Genomic DNA, 25,870 nt, shown 5'->3' on the forward strand with positions numbered 1-25,870 from the left:
AGGGAAATGTTGAGTCTGATCTAATTTGTATAAAAATCGAAAGGGACATTTATAAATATATAAACACACCCACCTCTCTATATAAATGCATAGAAAAAGAACTGAATGCTATATATTGGATGCATAACAATGATTATCTCTGTGATTGGGAGTTGGATGGGGGCCCGGTGGTGAAAGGGGTTTCCATCTATACTGATTTCAACTGTTTGACTCTCTTACACGAGAAAGTATATATGAATTATTTGTGTGATTTAAAAAAACTAAGACCATCAAAACTCAAAGAAAGAATCCATTTGTCTCAACTAATCAAATTTAAAAGAAATAGGCTTACAAGCTGCAGTACCCGTGAATTTACAAGGAGGAAGGTTTCTTTCTAGTGACTGGAATACCCCTATCTATTATCAAGAGAATATTTTTCTAATAAAAAAAATATGTAAGAAGCCAAATCAGTGAACAGAAGGGACGTGTTAAGCATGAAATCGGAGCACATAAAGTCAGATGTCCTTGAGGGATGTTTTATCTTAGCCGAGGTTTTTAACTCCAATGAATTATCCAATTGACCCTAACACTTGGGCCTGTAGGCACAGCCTCTCTTTCTGATAATAGCTGTCTCTCTCTGCTCTGAAGAGTCACTTGAGAATTACTGGCAAACTCGCACTCTCCCACTGTCATTTTGAGAATCTCCATTAGATCCACCTTTCCTATTTGCACAAAGCACTTGCACTGTGTCCACTCTCTTTCTTAACAGATTCTATCAGACCATCTTCCATCTCTTATGCTGTTTTTAGTTTCTTGGCAGTGGAGAGAAGGTCATTTGCATTCCCCCAGTAAACACCGAATAGAATGGGTAACCTCATTTTCTGCCAAACAACCATGTCCATTCATAGTGGGGCTTTTTCTCAGTCTCCCCAACCTTGTCCCTAGATCTGTGCTTTCAACTTACTTTGGGAAACTGAACTTCTATTGATTCAACTGAATCATCTTCCTGGCTATAAGACCTTGGGTCATGTCATTACTCTTTGCCGTAATTGTTTGTTTATTTCTTTTTATCTAAGATAAGGAAGTCAGGGCAGTAAAACAGGAATACTCCTCAACTTTTGCCACCTTGCAGTGCCACTGAGAGATTAAAATGAGGAAACCCTCACCCATTCAATGAATGTTTGCCGAGGTCTTTTGCTCTGCCCAGCTCCATGCTTGGTTCTGGGGATGCATAAAAGAATAAGACAGTCCCTGCCTTCATAGTGCTCACAGTCTCATGGGAAATACATCTCATGAACAACTGCAATACAGAATAGTAAATGGTAACACAGGGTGTTATATTACACCCTGGAGAGGGTAGGGTTAAGAAAGACTTGGGGAGATAACTCTTGAGCAGAATCTGAAGAAAGAGCAGGAAATAGGACAAGGTAAGAAAGGCATTCAAGACCAAAGGGACAGCGTGTGAAAGCCATGGAAGAAGGGACAGGATGGCAAGAGTCTGATTGGACATAGGACATGGTAGATTAAAGATAGCCCTAAATTCTTTGACACACCCCTCGAGGCAGGGTTACATTTGAATGTGGGTGGGCTCTGTGACTGCTTGACCAATGGAAGTAATGCTGTGCCACTTTTCAGGCCCAGGCCTTAAGAGACCTGCATATTCCACTTCCTGTCTCTTGGAACACTGTTGGAACCCAGCTACCACACTGTACTGTGAAGAAGCCCAAATAGAGAGGAACTGAGGCTCCCTGGTCAAATGCCCTGGGTAAGCAACGTGCTGACAACCAGCGCCAGCCTGTCAGCCACGTGGGTGAGTCGTCTTGGAAATGGATCCAGTCCAGGTAGAGCAGGTTTGGTGAGTAGAGGAGGGAGGGTGGGTGTTGGAGGGGGAATAATAGGTTCAGGCTGGGACCTATTGAGTTTGAGGGGTGATAGGTTATCCTGGTACAGACAGATGGTGTAGTGGGACTTGTAGATCTGAAGCTGAAGAGAAAGACTTGCAAAGGATTGTTGACAGGAGGAGAATGCATGATCAAGGATCCAAATACTTACGGGAAATACACACGGTGAGAAGAGAAGGCTCAAGGGAGACGATCGCAGCAAAGGGGTATACAGGAAAAAACAAGTCTATGAAGAAGCCTCTGAAGAAATAGGAGGAGGGAAGTGGTGCAGAAAGTCCACTCTTTCTGCTACTAAGGAGCAGCACTTTTGATCACAAAGAGGAGGCTCTGCAGAGCAACGCAGGTTCATGCTTCACACTGAGCACGAATCGACTCCAGGCAAGCCTCCACGCTAGGCAAGCCTGGGCTCCCTGGGTCCTGCTTTATTACTTACAGGGGGAAATAAACTCAGGCTGAAACTGGAAGCATTACAACCCGCACACCGATCACACGAAATCCTTCTTCTCCTTCTCTCCCTAGCTATTCGAGCTTCCCCTTACAAAGCCATCAGGGCTTCTCCCTGTCCGGCAACACGTGGGGAGTGCCCTTTGAGAAAAGGACAGGAAACCAAGAAGTGCATTGGTGTTCTGCCTCTGAGCTAAGCACGCAAAGAGGCCTCTTCCATTTTTGTGAAGCTTTTCTTCTCCAAGCTGCACACCTAAACAGATGGGGGAGCAATGGTTTATTGATGCAGGGGCGCAGTAACTGTAGGAAAGAGTGGATGAATATTTCATGGGCACCAGTAACAGTTAATAAATCATGAGGTGCTACAGCCGAGTGGGCCGCTCATTCCACCCTGGACAATGGTTGCTCAGCTCTAGTCAAGTGGAACCTCCTTTTCTGGCAAGTCCAATCTGTCCTGAGTGCTGCAGGGAAGCTTGTGTGTCATTTCTGTGGGCCTTGATTTCTCAATTCAATACATACTGAGGATGGCTAGCAGTTCTATTTTTAGCGACTGCCAACTCGATGGATATGACGTAGGGAAATTCACAGAAAATTAGCTTAGGAATCGGGAGACTTGGCTTCTGGTCCCACTCTGCTAGCTGTGTGACACTGGACAATATACTTAATCTCTCTGAATAATATTTTCCCATCTCTAAAATGAAGGAATGGATGGATTGGTAATCCTGAAGTTTCCTGTCAGTTTTGTGATTGTATGAAACAGTGGGTTTCTTGAAGTTACAGTCATTGATTCATGATGTTGGTGATTGTTTCATAAATAATTATTGATAAAAGTGTGTGTGCTGTGTGTTTTGCTCATAGGGAGCATTGACAACCTCCCTTCTGTGTCTAGAGACAAGAAGCATTTACGCTTAACCTTTTGCTTTTTAATGTTTATCATTTATTTCCAACCTACTAGGATAAAAACCCACTTTATGCAGCTGATACGCCTAACTTTTGAAAAAGACAGAACACAGACCTACTCAGTCATTAGCTTTGGCAACAGTACCATTTGGCCAGGCTCAGTATCTGACGTCCATTTATTTATCTATTTATGATTTAAAACGTTAACTATATCCAAAAGTTACTTTTATCTGAGTATACCGGTAATGAAAACAGCAACGGCTGGTCACATAAACAGAAGTTTCAGCATTGTGAAAATTGCCAGTTTTAATAACAAAAATAATACTACCACTGTTGAATGTTTACTCTGTGTTAACCTTTTATAGAGTATTTTACAAACATTATTCTTGTTATTTCTCATTAGTCCCCAAATAATGGCACACTGATAAGAAAATTGGGCTGAGAAAGATGAATTTCCTTGCCCAAGGTCACCCAATTAGCGAGTGGCTGAGAAGAGATTCAAACCCTAGCCTGTCTGATTCCAAATACACTATTATTGTAACAATACATAATAGCTAAAATTTACATTGGATTTACTATGAACTAGAAAGTAAGCAGCTCACCCATTGGGATAATCTCCATCTTTCATCTTCTTTGAGCTTTTCTGCAACCTTGTAAGTTGTAGAACATGGATAATAATGCAAATGATTCTTATCTATAGAAATGCAAATAAATTGATTATCGCCCTATGGGTGGGCACATCTTGCATCTATTCGTAAATTCATTTCTGAAGTCGGGTCCCCCCTATTTCTATGTGGTTCTCGGAGTTCTTTAAGCCAGCTGGAATGACTTATTGGTTCCTTCATTTATTAAATTAAACACAATATTTGACATGTCTTCATCTTACATTTGTAGGACAGCCATGATTTTACTTTCTTTTTTTAAATATTCTTTAACAATATATAGCGCACACACACTCACAGGATTCTCAGAGAGGCGGAGAGGGACGCAGTTCTGCAACGCAGCTGCTGCTGGTGGTGTATGTGAGCACAGCAGGAGATGAGAGGCCAGGACGCCTCTTCGGGCTTTTCCACCCCTCCTGTGATATGGTGGGGCCTGTTGCTAACTAAGCTGGTGGCAATCAGTGGCTTGGCCGCTCTGCCTCTGGGCGGCCTAATGATGGCTCCTCCACCTCTCATTGCTGCAGCTGCTGCCAAAGCATCACCTAGCACTGCCTCCTACCCTGCAGGTCCTTTGTAGGGTCTTTCCATGGCCTTCCAGAGCTCTGCTCTCTCCAAGGGCACTAAGGACAAGGACAGTGGACACTAAAGGGCAGAATTAACCAGCTTTCTGGGACCACCCCTTGTCTTTTCGGTAACTGCCTTTCAGATTTAAAGATTGTAAAGCCCCACATGATGAGCAGAGACCTGTGGACTGTGACAATTAAGTCACCACAACAGTGTTTCTCATACTGCATGCCATGGAACACTGGTGTTCCACACATAACCTGCAGATGTGCTGTGAGTAAATGGAAAGATACTTTCAAGTCTCATGATTCATAATTATTTTATCATGATAATGAAAAATAGTGAAGGAATTTCATTGCCTTACCTTTCAAGATCAAATTAGGTTTTTTTTTTTCTTTTCTCTCTTTTCCCTCCCTTCCTTCTTTCCTTTCTTTTCCTTCCTTCCTTCCTTCCTTCCTTCCTTCCTTCCTTCCTTCCTTCCTTCCTTCCTTCCTTCCTTCCTTCCTTCCTTCTTCACCCAAATGTTACGTTGGGGCTTTTGCTGTTGTCCTAACAAAATAAAGAGTTTTTAAAGAAACATTTTACAACTCTACGCATAAAAATCTCATCAGTGGGTGTCCTGTGATATCAAAACATTAAGAAATCTTCTGTTACAGACCAGGAGGTGATGAGGGAGCATGAGGCAGGCTGTGGGGCAAAGCACAAGCTAGCACCCCCTCCCACCCAGGTGGGATCTGTGTGATATTCCTTGGACATTCCTAACTACCCAAGAACAAAGGAAAGGGGTTTAAGTGCTTGCCATGGTGATGTGGGAAACTGAGGCAAATGGAAAATTAAATTTCCTTACTGCCTACAGCCCATTGACAAGTCCTTGAAACCAGCAGAGTAACCTCCCTCCAGGAGCTCAGCTGCCTCCATGATGACATTTTGCTGGGGGCAAAAGAGAACCTTGGCTTAATAGTGCCCCAACCTCGAGGATCCTGTAAGTCTATTTCCTTTATCTCAACTGCCCCAAGATATGTGCTGGCAATCATACTCCAAGCTTATGGCCCTCTGACATGCATCTGAAGGGTCTCATGACTGAGGTTTTATTAAATGGTAATAAATGGTGTTTCCCTAGCAACAGCTAGCCCCTCAAGGCCCTGGAACTTTGCTTCCAAAATTCCATAGAGACTTACTCTAGCTCTGACCCCCTCCCAACCTGAGGGTAGGTAATGAGTTACCCATCAGGACCCCAGTGCAGCTCTTCCTGACCATGGGTCCTGTCCCCATGCTTTAATAAAATCACATTTTTGCACCAAAGAGGTCTTCAAGAAGTCTTTCTTGGGGGTGCCTGGGTGGCTCAGTCGGTTAAGTGTCCGACTTCAGCTCAGGTCATGATTTCACAGCCCGTGAGTTTGAGCCCCGCATCCGGCTCTGTGCTGACAGCTCAGAGCCTGGAGCCTGCTTCCGATTCTGTGTCTCCCTCTCTCTCTGCTCCTCCCCTGTTCACACGCTGTCTCTGTCTCAAGAATAAATAAACATTAAAAAAAAGAAGAATTCTTTCTTGGACGTGACCCCACGAACCCCCATTACCCCCAAACTTCATCATGGACTATATTTTTAAGGTATAAAAGTCTTAAGTGTAAGACTTCTGAGAAGAAATGGAGATCTTTTTAGCAGCACAAAGGTTGAACATAGTTCTCTCCTTTCAGTTTGGGAACCATGAAAACATTCCTGCCCCTCTCCCTCACCACAGGACAAACTAGAGTAGGAGATACATTTGCCAGTTACCAGGAGGATGTCACATTTCACTGACAATAAGTTAACAAGAGAAAAACTATGTTCCAACCAGGTCTCTAAAGTGGTTGAAAACAGTTGTTGAAGACGCTGTTCTCAAAACCAGAGCTTCAACCAACTGTAAACAGAGAGATAGAATTCTCTGCAGTTGGCATTAAAATCCTGACCTGATAATTCTCTTTCTGATGCAAACCAGCTTAGAAACAGAAGAGAAGACCCAGAAGGAATTGACTTTTGAATGTTGGTGATCTTTAAGCATCTGGAGTTAGTCCTCTATATATACTTGTTTCCTATGATTTTAAGTCACTCCCTAGACTTCAACTACCTTCTTTATGGAACTGAATTCCACTTCCCATCTCCAGCCCAGATTTTTTGCCTCAGGGGCAATGCTGCTGGACAGCTGTTTGGATGTCATACAGACATTTTTTTTTTTTTTTTTTTTTTTTTACTTTATCTTCCTCCTTCACCTCCCAAATGAGTTCTTCCCCTTACATTCTTTGTTTTGGAGAATGACACCATCACCCACTAAAGACATTGGAATCATTCAACCCATTACTAAATCTCTTATTCTACCTCCTAATTATGTCTCCAGTATCTCCCTTTCTCTTCACCTCCATTTGCCATTATATCCAATCAGAGCCTCATAATGTTTCTTGGTTCCTAAAAGCTCATTTTCACTGGTTTCCTTGCCTGCCGTATACTGCCTTTTAGTCACTTCTCACCAAAGGCAGACTGACCTCTCTATGGTATAGATTTAATAATGTCACTCCCCTTGTGGCTTTCCATTGCTTTTAAGATAGTATATTTCATGATCTGAACCCAGTTTTCTAGTGTAACCTCATATTTTGCCAACTTTCAATTCTACAATAAATTATATTCCAGCCACACTAAATTGCTTGTGGATCCCTCAATATGACACATTCTCTATCATGCCTATGGCCCTCCATCATGCTACCCTCTCTGCCCCCTCTACTCCTCCAACCACTCAGCTAACTTCTTCCTCCAGGAAACCTCCCCTGAACCTCCCAGTCAGCTTTTAAGTGACCCTCTCATGTATGCACAATATACCTGATGTCCCCCCTATCAAATCCCTTTATACTCTACTGGAATTGCTATATGGAAGGAAAGCATTTAGGAAAAAACCTATACTTCTTTCCCTCATATTCTCTGATAACCCTGCTCTTTCCCCATTTAGAGCAGAGGGGCAGTCTATACTCACTACCCTCCAGAGTTAGGCTGTTCAATAAAAAATCCAAAGAGCAAAAAATGAGTTAATAGATCTTTTTGAGTTTCCCCAAATAGACTCAAGTTGGCAGTTCATTGTTTATGTTTATTCATTTTTGAGACACAGAGAGAGATAGCACATGAGCCTGGCAGGGGCAGAGAGAGAGAGGACAGAGGATTCAAAGGGGACTCTGTGCTGACAGCGATGAGCCCGACGTGAGGCTCGAACTCATGAACTGTGAGATCATGACCTGAGTTAAAGTCAACCGATTGAGCCATCCAGGCATCCTGGAAGTTCATTGTTTAAAGAAGAATATTTTTAAGGATCAAAGGCCTAGGTCCTAAATTATTATAGCACAAAGTTTCTTTTCCCTAAACTGATTTGGAAGATCCTATGGACTGCAGCCAGAGAAAAGGGAGGCTGGAGCAAGAGATAGTAAGCCGTTGATGAATGATCTGAGGGTGGGCAAGGGTGGGCGGGGAGAGGCTATGAGAGACGGGGCCCGAGAGGGCAAGAGAACACTGAGAGTTTCACTTCTCATATCCAAGAAGGGAACTCAAGGAGCTGGGAGTAAGTTGGTGAAAGGGCCTCTCAGTGGGAAATGGGAAGGCACCGTGTGTCCTGAGTGAATTGGTGACTGGAAACCAGACATGAACCCACACACCACAGCAGATGCCCACATGCTAAACAATGATGTTCCTTCCACTGATGTCATGGAACGAGTGGAATCTAAATGCTGCCCCACGGAGAAGGGCGTGGGGGAAACCCTGAATTATCTATTACTCTGCATTGACCAAGAGTAAACTTCTCACTACAAACATAGTGAGAGATCAAGATAGAAATTAAATATGATTATAGAAAACAAGCTAACCAATTTTTGCTGTCCTGAATTTATACCCTAGGACTCCCACTCATGGCATCTATTTAAAAGCCAGCTCTCTCCACTTATCTGGAGACTCACTGAACACAGGGACCAGTTGTATTCATCTTTGTAACCTCAGTCTGGGAGTAGAGAGTCCGTAAGTGTTCATCAGTTGAAAAAAAATGAATGAATGACCTGGATGATGAAAGATGAGGATCTGGACAGAAGAAGGCTGGAGCTGAATATCAGAAACAAATGGTATATTATCTGTTCTTTTGTCTGTTAAGGTAAGTTGGTTCAAATAACTCTTTTTTTTTAATGTTTATTTATTCTTTGAGAGAGAGAGAGAGAGAGAGAGAGAGAGAGAGAGAGAATGAGCAGGGGAGGGGCAGAGAGAGGGAGTCACAAATTCTGAAGCAGGCTTCAGGCTCTGAGCTGTCAGCACAGAGCCTGACGCGGGGCTCGAACTCACGAACCGCGAGATCATGACCTGAGCTTAACCAACTGGGCCACCCAGGCGCCCCAGTTCAAATAACTCTTAATTAGCTGTATTTATTTTTCCATATATAATGTGAATTTAATCATTCTCATTTAATCCTCTTGTTGACAATGTTATAACTAAATTGAAGATTTGTTTTATTGTCCACTTGTTTTTTTTTAATGTTTATTTATTTTTGAGAGAGAGAAGGGGCGGGAAGGGGCAGAGAGCAAGGAGGACAGAATCCCAAGCAGGCTCCTTGCTGTCAGCTCAGAGCCCAACGCGGGGTTCGAACCCACGAACCTTGAGATCGTGACCTGAGCTGAAACCGAGTCGGATGCTTAACTGACTGAGCTACCCAGGCACCCCTGTTGTCTACTTGTTATGTTGTCTAATTTACTTTAAAATACTTCAGCATAAGTGTGTGTGTGTGTGTGTTGGTTTTATTCTATATGCTAGGAGTACCTAATTAACATTCCTAACCTGGGATAAACTGTCCAGAGGTGCTTAGTTAAAATTTTAAGAAGCCCACTCAGGAGTCTACTCCAGAGTACTATGAGTGCTTCAACGATGTCTATCTCCGTCTGTAGTCAAGGGTTTATTCATTAGCATAATTGGAGTTAGAAATAGTTTTTCAAAGGCAATTGGAATAGTGTTCAGTATATGTAAACTGACTCGCAAGGTACAGACACCCTCACTTGTGCATGAACCTCTCTTGTGCAGCAGCCTAATATCTCTTCGTAGGATGCACCAGCCTAGAAGTCCCATTCGGTCCTGTGTCCCATCTCTTACCAAAGGACTTATTGTCTGATTCTGACTGGATGGCTAGCTGATCCTCCCTAGAGAATACTGCTGTATCTGTCACTAGTGAAACTGTCATGAAAGGGGACTGGCAGAGTGACCAAGGGAGGGAGCCAATAAGAGCATATTGCATGACTCTTTGTGTCTGTTTGCTAATAAATGTTCACATTTGTGTTGCAGGATTTGGTTTGAGATTTGCTTTTCTTGTAATGTACCACTTTGTAACAAGTTTATTGGGAATGAGACCTTGACCCTTCCTCTCTCTACCTTTAGTCATTAGAGGTCACCGTTATTTGCCAAAAGAACCCAACAGTTGTGAATGAACAAATTGGTCTAGATTAGTTGACAACACAACACTTAATACAATGCACATTATCAACACTTTTTCCGGATTAATATTTTAGTTTTCTGTAGATAGAGATATAGATACACACAGATATCACAACTAAAGAACTCCCATATTGTTTATATTTTGAATATCCTGACTCTTATGTTTTCATTGCCAGGCTGACCCTGGGATAGGTCATCCACTGAAATGTTGCTGTACTCCTCATTTGAATTTCTTTCTGTCCTAGACTTTATCTTACTTATCTCTGGTTGAACACACTACAATATCTCCCTCGGATAAAGCCCTCATCATTGTTTGCTGGCCAGAATGTCATATAACAAGATAGATGAAGACTACGGTGGTATCAGAGTCTTCCTCATTGCAAATTCTATTACCCACTGGGATCACAGATAATCCCTATCAGAGGGAAAGAAAAAACTCAGTATTGTCATGAGGTGGTAGACCCAGGTCCAAAGTAACTGGGGGCAAAATTACAGAACAGGTACCTTGTGAACATCAGTTGAAGACGGAGAGAGAGAAGACTCCTGTGATTGTAGGCTGCCTTCCCATCACTGGGTAGACAGCAGACTAAGAGAAGTATTGTCCAGCTTTGCTGGGAGTAAGGAGAGCACCATGGAGAGAGGATGAGTATCCCAAGAGAGCATCTTTGTAACAAGTAGGTTTTTTTACCTGGTAGCCATATCTGCCGATAAAATATGAGGTTGAAGCATTACTGTTCTACTCACCGCAGATGAAGACTTGTGCAGAAAGCATGGCACCTGTCATCCCTGGACTGCTGTTGCTGAGGAGAAGCCAGGACCCAGTGCAAGCTCTGAAAGAACTAATCTGGCTGCAGAGGCTGGCACAGAGGTCCAGAAAGACAGTAGGTAAGGCACAGCTCAGTCACAGGTCACTGAATGGCCAGCACCTGGTGCAGGGTGTTGTTTTGATGAAAGCCATTTGAGTTACAAACCTAGTCAGACTGTCTTAAGGAAAGGAGGCAATTCCTGAAAAAGGTGACAATGGGAACTTCAGCCAGGCTGTAAGAGAGAACCAGGGATGGCTGTTATGATAAGCAGCTGTTCTTTCCATTTACTCACAGCCCCACAGTTGTTCATCTGAGATTGCTGGTTCCTGCCCAGGAGCTTCACTATTCACTTTTGCATTTGCTTCATCTCCCCAAAGTGACTCGGTTTTGCTTTCTGAAACACTGTGGGAGCGGCTGGACACAGACTGGCACACAGGGGGAGATGCTGAAAGGCAAAGGTGATGTGGAGGGGCGCCTGGGTGGCTCAGTTACTGGTTAAGAGTTCAGCTCTTGGGGCGCCTGGGTGGCTCAGTCGATTGGGCGTCCGACCTCAGCTCAGGTCATGATCTCACAGTTTGTGAGTTCAAGCCCCACATTGGGCTCTGTGCTGACGGCTCGGAGACTGGATCCTGCTTTGGGTTCTGTGTCTCCCGCTCTCTCTGCCCCTCCCCCACTTACACTCTGTCTCTCTCTCAAGAATGAATAAACATTAAAAAAAAAAAAAGTAAAAAGCAAAGATGAACCCTTACAGCGGGGGCTCAGCTCTTGACCTAAGTCACTCTCTGGATCATTCAAACCATCATCCCGTCCCTGATCACTGCTCCCATCCCTTTCCTGCTACCACCACTACCACCAAAGGTGCCACTGGCCAGTCATTCTAGAGCAGCATTTCCTGCATTTGCCAGATCATCAGAATCACCTGAGGGCACTTATTAAAAAATATCCTCTGGGCACCTGGGTGGCTCAGTTGGTTAAGCGTCGGACCTTGCTTAGGTCATAATCTCAAGGTTTGTGGGTTCGAGCCCGGTATCTGGCTCTGTGCTGACAGCTCGGAGCCTGGAGCCCACTTAGGATTCTGTGTCTCCCTCTCTCTCTGCCCCTCCCCTACCTGAGCTCTCTCTGTCTCTCTCTCTGTCTCTCAAAAATAAATAAGCATTAAAAAATATTTTAAAAATACACATCCTCAGGCTCCTTCCTAGAAATTGTGGGGTGGGGCCCAGGAACCTCTATTTTTATTAAATATCCCTAGGCCATTCCATAATCAGGCAAACTTGAGGACTGCACTGGAGCAGTTCTACAATTTTATTTGGTTAGCATCAGAATAAGCTGGGTGCTTATTACAATGAAGATTCTTACCCTAGAACCTCCACAAAAGATTCTATTTCAAAAGCTGTGAGGTAGGACCCTAGGAATCTGCAATTTAATAAACACTCCTAATATTATGATAAAGGGGTTCATTGGCTATGCTTTGAGAAGCATTATTTTAGAGAGAAACCCATCTAATTATGCAGACTCTCAGCCTACAGGCAGTATGATATGGGAGTAGCTCTTTTTCCACCCACTTCTGTGATGGGAGGACTTTGGCCTTTGGGGAAATCCAAGGCCATAGAACCCAAACCACTGGGCAGGACAGGAAACTGGCAGAATGGTCACAGAAGTAAGTCACAGCAACAAAGGTAGATCTAACTCTTACACAAAAGATACAAAAAAAGTTGCATTTAAACCAGATGTGGGTCAACCGACCTTTATGAATACTCTGATAAGAAGACAAAGAATTGCTCACTAAAATAGGGAGCTCTTACTGTATGCTAAGTGTTTGAGCTATGCTATCTCATTTAACACTTGCAACAATTTTAATTTGTATTTTTGACAGGATAATAAATTTATTCAAACGCACAGCAAGTAAGTGTCAGAGCCTGGTCTCAAATCTAGGTCCTGTTGAAGTCAAATAACAGGGTTTTACCTGCCATGATGTACTGTAGCTGGGCACATGGATTACTTCTGAAGAAATCCACAATGTGATGTTATTATACGCACTAGGAGAATTAGGGATTAACAAAAGGGAACCTGAATTTGATCACAAAATCCTTTTTCGGTAAAAATAATCCATCTCCATAATTTACCAATTTTGTGAGCTCGGATTTTAATAAATCGTGTTTTATTAAAATTCCACACCTGTATGGTTTAGGAGAGCCCTAGGGCTCCCCCAAAGTGAACATAATTGAAAGACGCAGAAGTTATGTAAAAGGAAACCAGCTAAGGATCTGAGAATAAATAATTTCCCATTCCTGCGGAAACGCCACCACTGAAATAGATCAGCAGTTGATGCGGCGGTGGGTCCTGCGCCGCCTCAGTGGGCATCGCATTCAAGGAGCCTGCTCCGTGCGTCTTCAGCGCAGACCCTGCGCCATCCGCACTGCACACGGGGCTTCTCACCCACGCGTCACCGGCCGAAGCGGCAGGGAGCAAGGCTGTGTTCCCCTAGCTCTGCCCGGTCCGATGCGGGCTTGCAATAGTCGCTAGGCCCGCTGCATCTGTCCTGGCCGCACGAGGCCTCCGGAGCCCAAGAAGAGGCAGGGGTCTGACCTCCAGTTTTCTGCAAACTCTCCGCGTGTTGAGAGCAAACAGCCATCGTCAACATGCCTCCTGCTGACTTTGCTTGGGGGAGGAACTTACAAGTCCCCAACGTACTTTTCAAAATCCTCCCCTTGAAGCAGTCCTTTAAGATACAAGCCTACAAGGAAGGGGGTGTTGGGGTTGGAAGAACAAACCGGGCAGCAAGGTGTGGTGGCTAAAGGACAAAGGAGGACTGAAAAATAGAACTGTGGCTCCAGCTCCACTTCCTGCCCCGACCCCCGTCCTCCCTCAGCTGTCCACAGCAGTTCCTTGTCACAGAGAGGGCTGTGACTCTCTGGGAAAGGCCCTTCAGTTTGCTTTTGGTCCAACCGGATCATAAGCACAGACCAGAAACCAGCGCTCCCTGGAGTAGTGTGTTCCCTTGAACTCTTTCAAAATGGATGGCAAGAATAGTAACATACAAGTCCTTCCCAAACCGCAGACCACCCCGAACCTCCCTGCTGTCAGGGAGCAGCCAGAATAATTGTTTCCTAAGCAGTTGACTTCTCTAGGTCTTTCATTAGTCACTTTATTAACAAGTATTTATGGGCCACCGACTGTAACCCCAGCACTGAACTGAACAAGAATCAGAAATATAAGAGCTATACCCTGGGGGCCTGGGTGGTTCTGCTGGTTAACCGTCCAACTCTTGATTTCCGCTCAGGTTAGGATCTCAGAGTTTGTGAGTTCCAGCCCCGGGATTCTCTCTCTCCCCCTCCCTTTCCACACACCCCCACCCCCACCCCACAAGTGCCCACACTCTTTCTAAATATAATAAATCTCTGTAAAATAAATAAACAGACTTAGAAGAAGGAATAGAAGAACTGGCTGTGCCTGGAAGAATCTCTCTGTTTAGAGGAGTAGGTCATATAATTAATAATGAGGGCACAATGAACAGCAGTAGGATTTGAGTGCTACCATGAAGAGAACAAGAGATACCCGCTTTTCCTTCAGAGAAAGAAAAGATATTAAGATGGACCAGAGACATCAAGGGAGGCTTCATGGTGGTGGCAGGCCCTGAGCCTGTTAGGACTTGGAGAGCAAGAGAAAAAAGTGCCAAGGGCATTCCAGTTGTGGAGAATGGGGTGAAAGGCATCTCTTCTTTCCACTTACCAGAGTTTTCAAGGCCAGCTCAGATGTGGCTTGCTCTTTAAGCCTTCCACCATGAGGAATGTGAAGATTGATGCCTCCAAATTTCTTTAAGTCTTCAGAGAAAACAAGCCTAGTGTATGTATAGTTACATAAAAGCATCAATGGGATTATATTACATCAGTGGCAACTTAAGTATCACAGACTTTTTTTTAAAAAGATACTAAACAGCATAGAATTTTAAAAGCTAGCCACCAAATACCTTCCCCTTTCTCTTTGTTTGGATCCATTTAAAAAATGTTAACTTCTAGGGGTGCCTGGGTGGCTCAGTTGGTTAAGTATCTCACTTCAGCTCAGGTCATTATTTCACTGTTCCTGAGTTTGAGCCCTGTGTCGGGCTGTGTGTGGACAGCTCAGAGCCTGGAGCCTGCTTCAGATTCTGTGTCTCCCTCTCTCTCTGCCCCTCCTCCTCTCTCTCTCTCTCTCTCTCTCTCTCTCTCTCTCTCTCTCTCAAAAACAAATAAACATTAAAAAAATAAAATAAATAAAATGTTAACTTCCAGAGGAAATAATTAATTGAGCTGATAAGAGCAAAAGCACCTTTCTATATTTGATGATTTATTTCCTCTGGACTGTATAAACCAAACAGCTGCATTTAGAGCAGACACATAAGATTCCATTATAATTACAGACATTCCTAACCTGCTATTTTTCTGAACATTTGAAACATCAAAAATGGAGCTGAAACGATAGTTGGCATCCTATTTGATTACAAAGAGGCAGTATTCTATGATGTTAGGTGAAAGCTATATTGAAACCTTACACCTGCCTGCAAATAGAATTTTAACTGGCAATTTGGCTTCTAGGTAGTGTATTATGACTTATAAAATAATCTTTTTCTTCTTTCACAAAGAACACAAGGCCACAATTAGTGCCAAGTCTCTTCCCCAAAATTACTTGGCAGTGTTCCCAGATGTTCCACCAGCCTTATAGCAGAAGCTTTCCAACCTATTTGCTAGGTGGTGCTTTAATTTTTTTCTTCCAGTTTAATAACTTGCAATATGTCCCCTCCTTCGTGGTATCATTGGACAAAAGTATTTTCAACTCTTCATTACTGTCTTCTTTTCTCAGACCTGAGGTCTTTCTGAGATTGACCTTGTTAATCTAGTCTGTTAGTCTCTTCAAGCCCACATGGTTATATTAATCCCTTAAACAAGCAAATCAAGCTGTAGGAGATTCACATTCAGTTTAAAAGGTATTCTCTAACCTGCAAGTTTCTCAATATATTAATAAATGTTTAATGAGCTAAAGGTTCTGATGTCAAATAAACAAAATTCTGCACACCCTCTACAGTCTATCTGGGGATTTAGAATGCCCATTAGCTGAGAAAAAACTTAGAGAAATCAAGCAGGAAATAAATCTGTTTTGGTTAAGAAAAACTGATTTGACTATAGAATCCTTTCCTTCTCTTTTTCTCCCCCCCTTCTCTTTCTTTCCTTTTTTTTCTATAAGAACATAATAATTGCAACTATAATAACAATAATAATGAGGATAAAAGCTAACATTTACAGCTATTTCTATCCTATCCCTTTAATGATTATCCTAGAAATTTTAACATGCATTGACATGTTAAATAATTTTACTCTTCTTCAGAACCATATGAGTCTTCAAATGTTTCAAGCCAATCATCACCCTCCCTAAGCAATATGCTATCCTCTCTTGATATGTAGCCTCACCAATTAGACATTAATTTTGCCATTGTACATAGTCAATATTTATGCTTTCCATTTTCATACATCACATATCTTCCTTCTGATGTGATATACCTTCATTAGAAGTTCTTTTGTGAAGATGTGTTGATAGTAAACTATTTTGGGCTTGTGTCTGAATATATCTTTATTTTGCCTTTACTTTTGAATGATTCTATCACTGAATACAGTTGACCCTTGAAAAACACAGGAGTTAGGGGTGCTGACAGTTGCAAATCTGGGTATAACTTTTGACTCTCCCAAAACTTTACTAATAGTCTACTGTTGACCAGAAGCCTTACCGATAACATAGCTGATTAACACATATTACGTATGTTATATGCATTATACACTGTATTCTTACAATAAAGGAAGCCAGAGAGAAGAAAAGATCGTAAAGAAAACCATAAGGAAGAGAAAATACATTTATAGTATTGGACTGTAAAAAATCCATATGTAAGTGGACACGTGCAGTTCAAACTCATGTTTTCTGAGGATTAACTGTATAGAATTCTAGGTTGAAAGTTATTTTCTTACAGTACTCTGAAAATGTGTTTTCAGTTCTTTTGGGTTCCACTGTTGTTTCTGAGAAGTCAGCTATTAGTCATTGTAGATGCCCTGCTCTCTCTCTCTCTCTCTCTCTCTCTCTTTTTTTTTTTTTTTTCCTTTCTGGCTGCTTCTTTTCTCTTCTCTGTGTTTTCATTGTTTTTAATTTGTCACTCATGTGTATTTCTTTTTACTTATGGTGTTTGTTGCTTTGGGGAATTTCCTTGGTTTAAGGTTTGGTGTTCTTAATCCCTTCTTGAAAACACTCAGTCATTATGTCTTTTAATATTGTGTGTCCCCCATGGTTATTTCTTTTTAGAACTCAGATTATATGTAAGCTGGATCTGTTAACTCTTCTTTCCTTGTTTCTGAATCTCTTTGCCATATTTCCCTTTGCCTTGTCTCTGTCCCACATTATGTGTAATTTCTTCAGCTTTAACTTCCAAATCACTAATTGTTTCTTTAACTGTGTTTAATAAAATGTTAAATCAATCTATCCAGATCCTACTTTCAGTTATTATAATTTTCACTGCTGTAGATTCTTTTCAGAATTCTTTTTTCTAATTCTATTCCTTTATATGGATTTATACATATTTATTTTTTATTATATATTTGGTATCTGATAATTATAATATCAGTTTTTGCAGGTCTGATTCTGTGGTTTGCTATTTTTGTTGAATCTCATTTATGGTTGTGTATTTTCTCTATGTGCAGTAACATTTGGTGAGTGCATGGAACATACAACCTTAACTATGGGATTTCTTTGAGGTTTGTGTTAAAATAGAAAACCACAAGCCCAGAATGGAGTCAGTTATGCTGGACAAAGTCACCAAGTGGGGCTTAATATCTAATCCAATTGCAGTTTCAACCTCCCCAAGAAATATAGCCTTAACCAGTCAGTCAGGAATTTTCTGGTCAGCAGCAATGAGGTAATCTGTCACATGGATCCTGTTTACCTACCCCCAAAAGATGAGGTAATCCATTTAATAAAACTCCCTGTCCTACCCCCTACAAGAAGGTGACCTTGCTGGAAACAATCCTTTCTTTTCTTTTGCTAATTTGTTCTGCCCTATTTCTGTCTATGAAATCCTTCCATTTGGTACAGCTCCCCAGAGCTCCCCTCTGCTTGTTAGATGGGATAATGTTCAATTCATAAATTAATAAACCAATTATATCTTTAAATTTTTTCTCAGTTGAATTTTTGCTCCTTAACAGTTGTAAAATCTGCTTCCTCAGAGAGGATTTGTTTATTTCTGCTGGAGAGGGACAGTTGCCCTACCAAATATAATACTAATTATTAAGCTATAGTAACTAAGAATATGTGGTGTTGGCACAGGGATAGACAAATAGATCTCAGAAACAGATGTTCACATATATGGCAAGTTCATATATAATAGAGGTAGCATTACACACAATAGGCAAAAGATGATGTATTCAATAAATGATGCATGATAATAAAGAAAAAGAGATCCAAATGGTATAAAATTATATAATTAGAATTTAGGGATAATTAGAATTTCCCTATTTATTATTCATGTTAATCATTTTTTCATGGACTTATTATTTTTTAATTTTTTTTAACATTTATTCATTTTTGAAAGACAGAGTGTGAGTGGGGGAGGGGCAGAGAGCTAGGCCGACACAGAATTTGAAGCAGGCTCCAGCACAGAGCAGCTGTCAGCACAGAGCCTGATGTGGGGCTCAAACCCATGGACCATGAGATCATGACCTGAGCTGAAGTCAGATGCTTAACCAACTGTGCCACCCAGGTGCCCCATTTTTTCATGCACTTATTGAGCATTCTTGTGTTGTTTGTGTTTGTGTACTGATTGATCAAGAGTTCTCTATATTCTGGAGAGTTCCTTGTATATTCTGGATATAAGTCTTATGTCAGATATGTGTACTGTAAATACTGTCTTCCCTGTTTGTGGCTTGTCTTTTTTTTTTTTTTTTTCCCCTGTGGCTTGTCTTTTAATTTTCTTAAAAGGGTCTTTGAAAGAGCAGAAGTTTTTTTATTTTGATAAACTCCAATTTATCATTATTTCATTTAGGGTTTATCCTTTTTTTTTTTTTTTGAACTAAGAAATCTTTGACTATCTGAAGGCCACGAAGATGTTTGCCTATATTTCCTTCTAAAAAGTTTTTTCTTATTATCTTTTTAATATCTGAAGGATGTGCAGTGATGTCTCTTCCTATTATTGATGTTAGTAATTTGTGATTTCTCTGTTTTTTTAATCTTAATAATTCTGACTAAAGGTTTATCAATTTTATTAATTAAATAAATTGCTTTTGATCTTATTGATTTTTTTTTTTTTTTAATTTTTTTTTCAACGTTTTTAATTTATTTTTGGGACAGAGAGAGACAGAGCATGAACAGGGGAGGTGCAGAGAGAGGGAGACACAGAATCGGAAACAGGCTCCAGGCTCCGAGCCATCAGCCCAGAGCCTGACGCGGGGCTCAAACTCACGGACCGCGAGATCGTGACCTGGCTGAAGTCGGACGCTTAACCGACTGCACTACCCAGGCGCCCCTGATCTTATTGATTTTTTAAATCATTTTTATTATTTTCTATAACATTTCAATTTACTCTTCTTTATCTAGATTTTTACATTGGAAGGTTAAATAATTAATTTTAATCCTTTTCTTTCTTTCTTTCCAGAGCATGCACACAAGTTAGGGAGGGGCAGAGAGAGAGGCAGAGACAGAATCCCAAACAGGCTCCCCACTGTCAGCACAAAGCTCAACTCGGGCTAGATCTCATGAACCAAGAGATCCAGAATCAGACGCTTAACCAACTGAGCCACCCAGGCGCCCCTTCTTTCGTCTTTTTAAATATAAGCTTTTAAAGCTATGAACTTCCCTTTAAGAGTGATTTACGCACTAAACAGCTAAGTGTTTTAGCTATGTCTCTCTAATTTTAACATGTTGCATTTTCATTGTTATTCAGTTCTAAATGTTTTCTAAATTCTCTTGTGATGTCTTTTCTGACCCATGGGTTCTTTAGAAATGCTTATTTAATTTCCAAATATCCAGATACTTTTTTTTTTCTCATTTCTGATTTAATTCTTATTATAGACAGAGACCATGATTTTTTATTTATATATTTTTTAATTTATTGAGATTTATTTTATGCCCCAGAAAATGGCTTATTTTAGTGAATGTTCCAGGAACACTAGAAAAGAATGTATATTTTGCTGTTAGGTGGAGTATTCTATTGATCTTGATTAGGCCAAGTTGGTTGACAAATTTGCTCAGGACTTTGATATCTTTGTTGATTTTTTATATAGTTTCTGTGTCAATTACTGAGAGATAAAAATTGAAATCTCCAACCATATTTATGGATTTTCTTATTTCACTTTTAGTTTGGTCAACTTTCGCTTCATATATTTGGAGGTCTATTTTTGGGTGCATTTGAGCTGTTATATCTGCATGGTAAATTGACTCCATCATCATAAAATGCTCCCCATTATCCCTGGTAATATTTTTGTTCCAAAGTCTACTTCAGCTTTTCTTTAGTTTTTGCACGGCATAACTTTTCCATCATTTTACTATTTTTATAACAGCTTTATTGAGATATAATTCGCATAACATACAATTAACTCTTTTTAAAGTGTGCAATTCAATATTGTTAGCATATTCATAGCTGTGCAACCATCACCACAACCAATTTTAGAACATTTTCATCACCTTAAAAAGAAACTATAGGGGTGCCTGGGTGGCTCAGTCAGTTGAGTGTCCGACTTCGGCTCAGGTCATGATCTCACAGTCCGTGAGTTCAAGCCCTGCGTCGGGCTCTGTGCTGACAGTGCAGAGCCTGGAGCCTGTTTCAGATTCTGTGTCTCCCTCTCTCTCTCTGACCCTCCCCCATTCATGCTCTGTCTCTCTCTGTCTCAAAAATAAATAAATGTTAAAAAAAAAAGAAACTATACATCCTTTAGCAGTCATCCCATTTTCCCTATTCACCCAGACCTTGGAACCACTAATCTACTTTTGTCTCTATTATAGACTTTCCTCTTCTGAACATTTCATAGAAATGGAATAATACAGGGGCACCTGGGTGGCTCAATTAGTTAAGCTCTGACTCTTGATTTCAGCTCAGGTCACGATCTCATAGTTCATGAGATCGAGCCCCATGTCAGGCTCTGTGCTGATGGTGTGGGGCCTGCTTGGGGTTTCTCTGTCTCCTTCTCTCTCTGTTGCTCCCCCGCTTGTTCTCTGTATCTTTCTCAAAATAAATAAAAGTAAACTTAAAAAAAGAAATGGGATAATACAATATGTAGCCTTTTGTGTCTGCCTCCTTTAGCATAATATTTTCAAGGTTCATTCATATTGCAGATTATATCAGTATTTTTTCCATCTAATAATTAAATAATATTCTACTATATGGATTTACCACATTTTATTTATCCATTCATTTGTTCATGGATATTTGAGTTGTTTTGGCTATTGTGAATAATATTATGAATATTTATGTACAAGTTTTTATGTGGATACACATTGTTATTTCTCTTGGATATATACATAGGAGTAGAATTGCTGAGTCACACAATAATTCCATGTTTAACATTTTGAGGAATTTCCAGATTGTTTTCCAAAGTGGATGCACCATTTTACATTTCCACGAGCAGTGTATAAAGGTTCTAATTTCTCCATACTTTTATCAACTTTCTATTGTCTTTTTTATTCTAGCTATGCTAATGGGTGTGAAGTAGTATCTCACTGTGGTTTTGATTTGCACTTCACTGATGGCTAATGATGTTGAGCATCTTTTCATGTGCTTATTGACCATTTGTGTATCTTCTTTGGAGAAATGTCTATTCAGATCCTTTCCCATTTTAAAAATAGGTAATCTTTTTTTATTGAGCTGTGATGCTTTATATAGCCTAAACACAAGTCCCTTATAAGAGTCCTGATTTAAAAATATTTGTCTCATGCTGAGGATTGTCTTTTCACATTTTGGATGGTGTCTTTTGAAGCAAAAAGATTTAATTTTGCTAATATCCAATTGATCTATTTTTTTGTTGTTTGTGTTAAATCTTCCATCATATTCCTTTAAGGTATCTGTGTCTTTACATGTAAAATGGGTTTCTTATAGATAGTGTATGGTTGGATCTTGCTTTTTTATTAATCTGAGAATTTGTCTTTTAATTGAAATATGTGGGTCATTTATATTTAATGTAATATTCAATATATTCGGATTTAAACCTATAATTTTGTTCTTTTTTTCTACTCATTCTATCTGCTATCTATCTATCTATCTTCTCTCTGCCTTTTTTTTTTTTTTGGTTTAGTTCATTATGTTGTAGCATTCATTTTATCTCTATTTTATCAATTTTAGCCTATCAGTTCTATGTTTATTTACTATTTTATTACCTATACTTAAAAGAAAAACTGGTTGCTCTAGGGTTTATAACATACATATTTAATTTATCCAAACTACCTTCAATAATATTATATCAGTTGACATATAAGACATTTGCATTATGTTTCCACTTCCTCCTCTTTTCTTTTATGCCATTAATGTCATTTGCTTTATTTATACATCTGTTATAAAGCAAAGAAAACATTATTATTATTATTATTACTGTAAAAGGTTAATTATATTTTAAAGAAATTTTAAAATGAGAAAATAATCTTTTATGTTTATCTACATATTTATTATTGCTGATTACTCTTAATTCTTTTAAATAAATCCATGTTTTCATCTTGTGTCACTGTCTCCTATTTGAGCAACTTTTTTTCTAACTTTCTTGTAATGTAGTCCTCTTGATGATGAATTGTCACAGCTGTTGTCTTAAAAAAATGACCATATTCTGAAGAATATTTTAGTTACATATGGATTTCTAGGTTGACAATATTTTTCCTCCTTCAGTATTTTATTTTTCATTATTTATTTATTCATTTAAGTAATTTTTTAATGTGTATTTTTCAGAGAGAGACAGAGACAAAGTATTAGTGGGGGAAGTCAGAGAGAGAGGGAGACACAGAATCTGAAGCAGGCTTCAAGCTCTGAGCTGTCAGCACAGAGCCCAGCTCAGGGCTCAAACTCACGCAAGCTTCCATGCTCAGTGTGGAGCCTGATGCGGGGCTCCATCCCATGACCCTGGGATCATGACCTGAGCTGAAATCGAGTTGGACACTCAACCAACTGAGCCACTCTGGGCACTTCCTCTTTTAGTATTTTAAAGATTTTGGTTCATTTTTCTTTCTGGTTTACATAGTTTCTGACCACAGGTATGAATAATTCTTAACTTTGTTTCTCTGTACAGACTATCATTTTTCTTTGGCAGCTGCTAAAATATTTTTCTTTATCACTGGTTTGCAGAATTTTATAATGTGCTTTATGTCACTCCAAATGTGGGTATTACTATGTGTGTGTGAAATCTTATGTGAGGTGCTTTGAGCTTCTTGGATTTGTGGGTTTATAGTCTTCATCAAATTTGGAACTGTTTCTGCCATTGATTCTTCCAACATATTTGCTTTCCCTTCCTTTCTCTCTCCTTATTCTGGGATTCAGGTTACATGTATCTTGGAATTCCTGATACTGTCTCAGAGGTCACTGAACTTTTGTTCGTTTTTTAAAGTTATTGTTCTCTCTGCTTCATTTTGGATAGATGCTATTGCTATATCTTTTCAAAGTCATTAGTCTTTTCTTCTGCAGTGTGAAATTTGTTGTTCATCCTATCCAGTGGATTTTTTCATTTCAAATACTTAATTTTTCTACTCCTGAAGTTCATTCTAACTTATTTTTTATATCTTCCATCTCTTTTCTCACATGTTCATGTCTTTATATACTTGAACACAATATTAATAACAGTCATCTATCATCTGTTACTTCTAGCATTTCTGTAATTTCTGGATCTGTTTCTATTGTCCTTTTTCCTGGTTAGAGATCACATTTTCCTCCTTCTTATAACTAGCAAAAGAAAAACTTATTGGGTCTGTGAATTGTACATTGCACATTGCACAATTGTACATTGTAAATCTTATATTCTTGAGTGTCTGGATTTTGTTGTTCTTTTAAAGAGGGTTGGGTTTTGTATTCATAGACACTTACATCACTCTCAAATCAAAGTAATCTTCCTGAGGACTATTTTTAAGCTTTTCTAAGTAGTGCTAAAATAGTTTTCACTCCAGGAATTGTGTCCTACTTCTAAAGTGTGACCTCTCAAGAATCCCTACTAAATGTCCCAGGTGATCTCCAAAGATTCTCCACCATGGATGATCAAGTTTGAAAACCTTCATCTCTATGCAAGTTGACCCTCCCTTCCCAGTATTCTTTGAACAGTTTGTGCAATTTCACTCTTTTCATGTGTAGCCAGTACTTAACAAAGATTCAAAGGAATCTTTTATTTTTTTAAGATTTTTAAAATTTAATTTATTTTTTTTAAATTTACATCCAAGTTCTTAGCATATAGTAAGATTTTGTTTTTAAGTAATCTCCACACCCAATGGGGGGCCTGAACTCAAAACCCCAAGTTCAAGAGTCATATGCTCTACTGACTGAGTCAGCCAGGTGCCCCTCAAAGGAATCTTTATGCAGATTTCTGGAGTGCTTTTTTCTAAAACTTCCTCATTCCTGAATATGTTTATAAAATTCAATAGATGACCATTAATTCTTAAAAGTACCCTATAACAAACAATGAATCTGATTATCATACAAACAATAACATGCATTACTATGTTATTCACTTTGATAATTTACATATACTTAAGTCAATAAAGTAAGTGAAGAAATGAAGTATTATTTCTTTGGTATTTACTAAGTGACAAGTAATTTTATTATTATCCAAATGATAAGATACATTACCAGTTTCAGCCTTGCCATATTGCTTCATGTTGTTCAATAACAATTTCTAGGTGGCGGCAGCAGCTGCCAGAAATTCTGTACTCCAAATTCTTGCTCTGCTTAAGAGCAAATATAGGTCCAGGCCATTTCAGGTAGCAAAATATGCCCATCTCAGTTTGGATTCCCCAAAATCAGAATCTGAGAAAAGAAATTTCAGCACAAGTAATTTATTTGGGAAGTGATTCTATGAAGAACATTATGGGAATAGGAAAATTAAACACAGAAGGGGTAAAGCCAATAAACTGTGAGTTAATGAATTGTGGGTGACTGGGGCTTAATACTTCTGGGGATGTTATAAGAAAATGGATGTAATACATCTGAGAACTGTCCCTGTGAGTGAATGAAAAGCTGAATTCTTCATCACTTACTCCCATCTTCATTGGTTGAGGGCAGCTCCTAGAGTGTTGGCTCTCAGCATTTTTGGTCTGCTCCAGTCTTTAGAGCATAAGAGAATATGGTGAAGCTTACTCTTGAAACTAGACAATGCTCTCAGGAGGAGAGTCACAGGAATCCACCAGAGTGTGTGGGAACCACTGGCAGGTGACCTTCAGAATAGATGAAGGGGATATGGGTGGGGCATCACCAGGGTTCCCCCTTTCCTTTGAAACAGGAACTCATTCAAATCTTCTTTTCTGTTTATCCTAATCAAGCACAACCACATTAAACACCAAAAAAACAAGAAGGGTAAGATAAGTCACTGATGGACACTTGACCCTGTACTATGTTGTGGAGTAAGGATAGAAACAAAACAGTGACACCACAATTGCTGAATGGGCAAAGGTTATAAAAAATATTCTGTAAGCAAACCAAACTCTTGGGCTTTTCAGCAGATTCCTTCCTTTAACCTTCTGTTCATCTGGCATGAGATTTGTGGTGCAGCTGGGTCTCCATGGCAGTCAGACTCATGGCTATTGTATTTATATTAGCAGTGGGTATGTGTGGTGTGTTTTTTAAAGGAAGTGACATAGCCCTTAAGTCTGTTCCCAGAGGATAGTTGTGGCCATTATTCTCCCAGTTCTTCATGCTTTGCCCCAAGGTTTGTGAAGGGGAAAGACTTCCTATAGCAAACAGGTGGCACAAAGTCTAGTCAAGCCAATGGCCATTATGATCAACTTATTTTAAGGCCTGAAAGAGCCCTGTCCAAACTAAAGCAATATAGTCATTCTTTTATCATTAATTTTAAATTTTAAATGAATTCTTAAAGAAATAGTTATCAGGATAAATCCATAAGAAGACAGAGTCAGGGACCTCATGAAGAATAATTTCATGGATACATTCACCATCACCATA

At 39.9% G+C, this 25,870-nt stretch overlaps 1 long non-coding RNA gene across 1 annotated transcript in view; it reads right to left on the bottom strand.

Moving 5' to 3' along the window:
* The window catches only part of LOC131495862 (uncharacterized), an 83,686-nt gene that overhangs the window by 48,255 nt on the left and 9,561 nt on the right, over positions 1-25,870 (bottom strand). Inside the window, exons 2-4 of the long non-coding RNA XR_009254165.1 lie at positions 24,542-24,718; positions 14,461-14,569; positions 10,670-13,465 (exon numbers count right to left, since the gene is read on the bottom strand). This is a non-coding gene — a long non-coding RNA (uncharacterized LOC131495862). The remainder of the gene's footprint in view (positions 1-10,669; positions 13,466-14,460; positions 14,570-24,541; positions 24,719-25,870) is intronic.

This window comes from Neofelis nebulosa, chromosome 15 (genome assembly GCF_028018385.1).
Source record: "Neofelis nebulosa isolate mNeoNeb1 chromosome 15, mNeoNeb1.pri, whole genome shotgun sequence".
Lineage (NCBI taxonomy): Eukaryota > Metazoa > Chordata > Mammalia > Carnivora > Felidae > Neofelis > Neofelis nebulosa.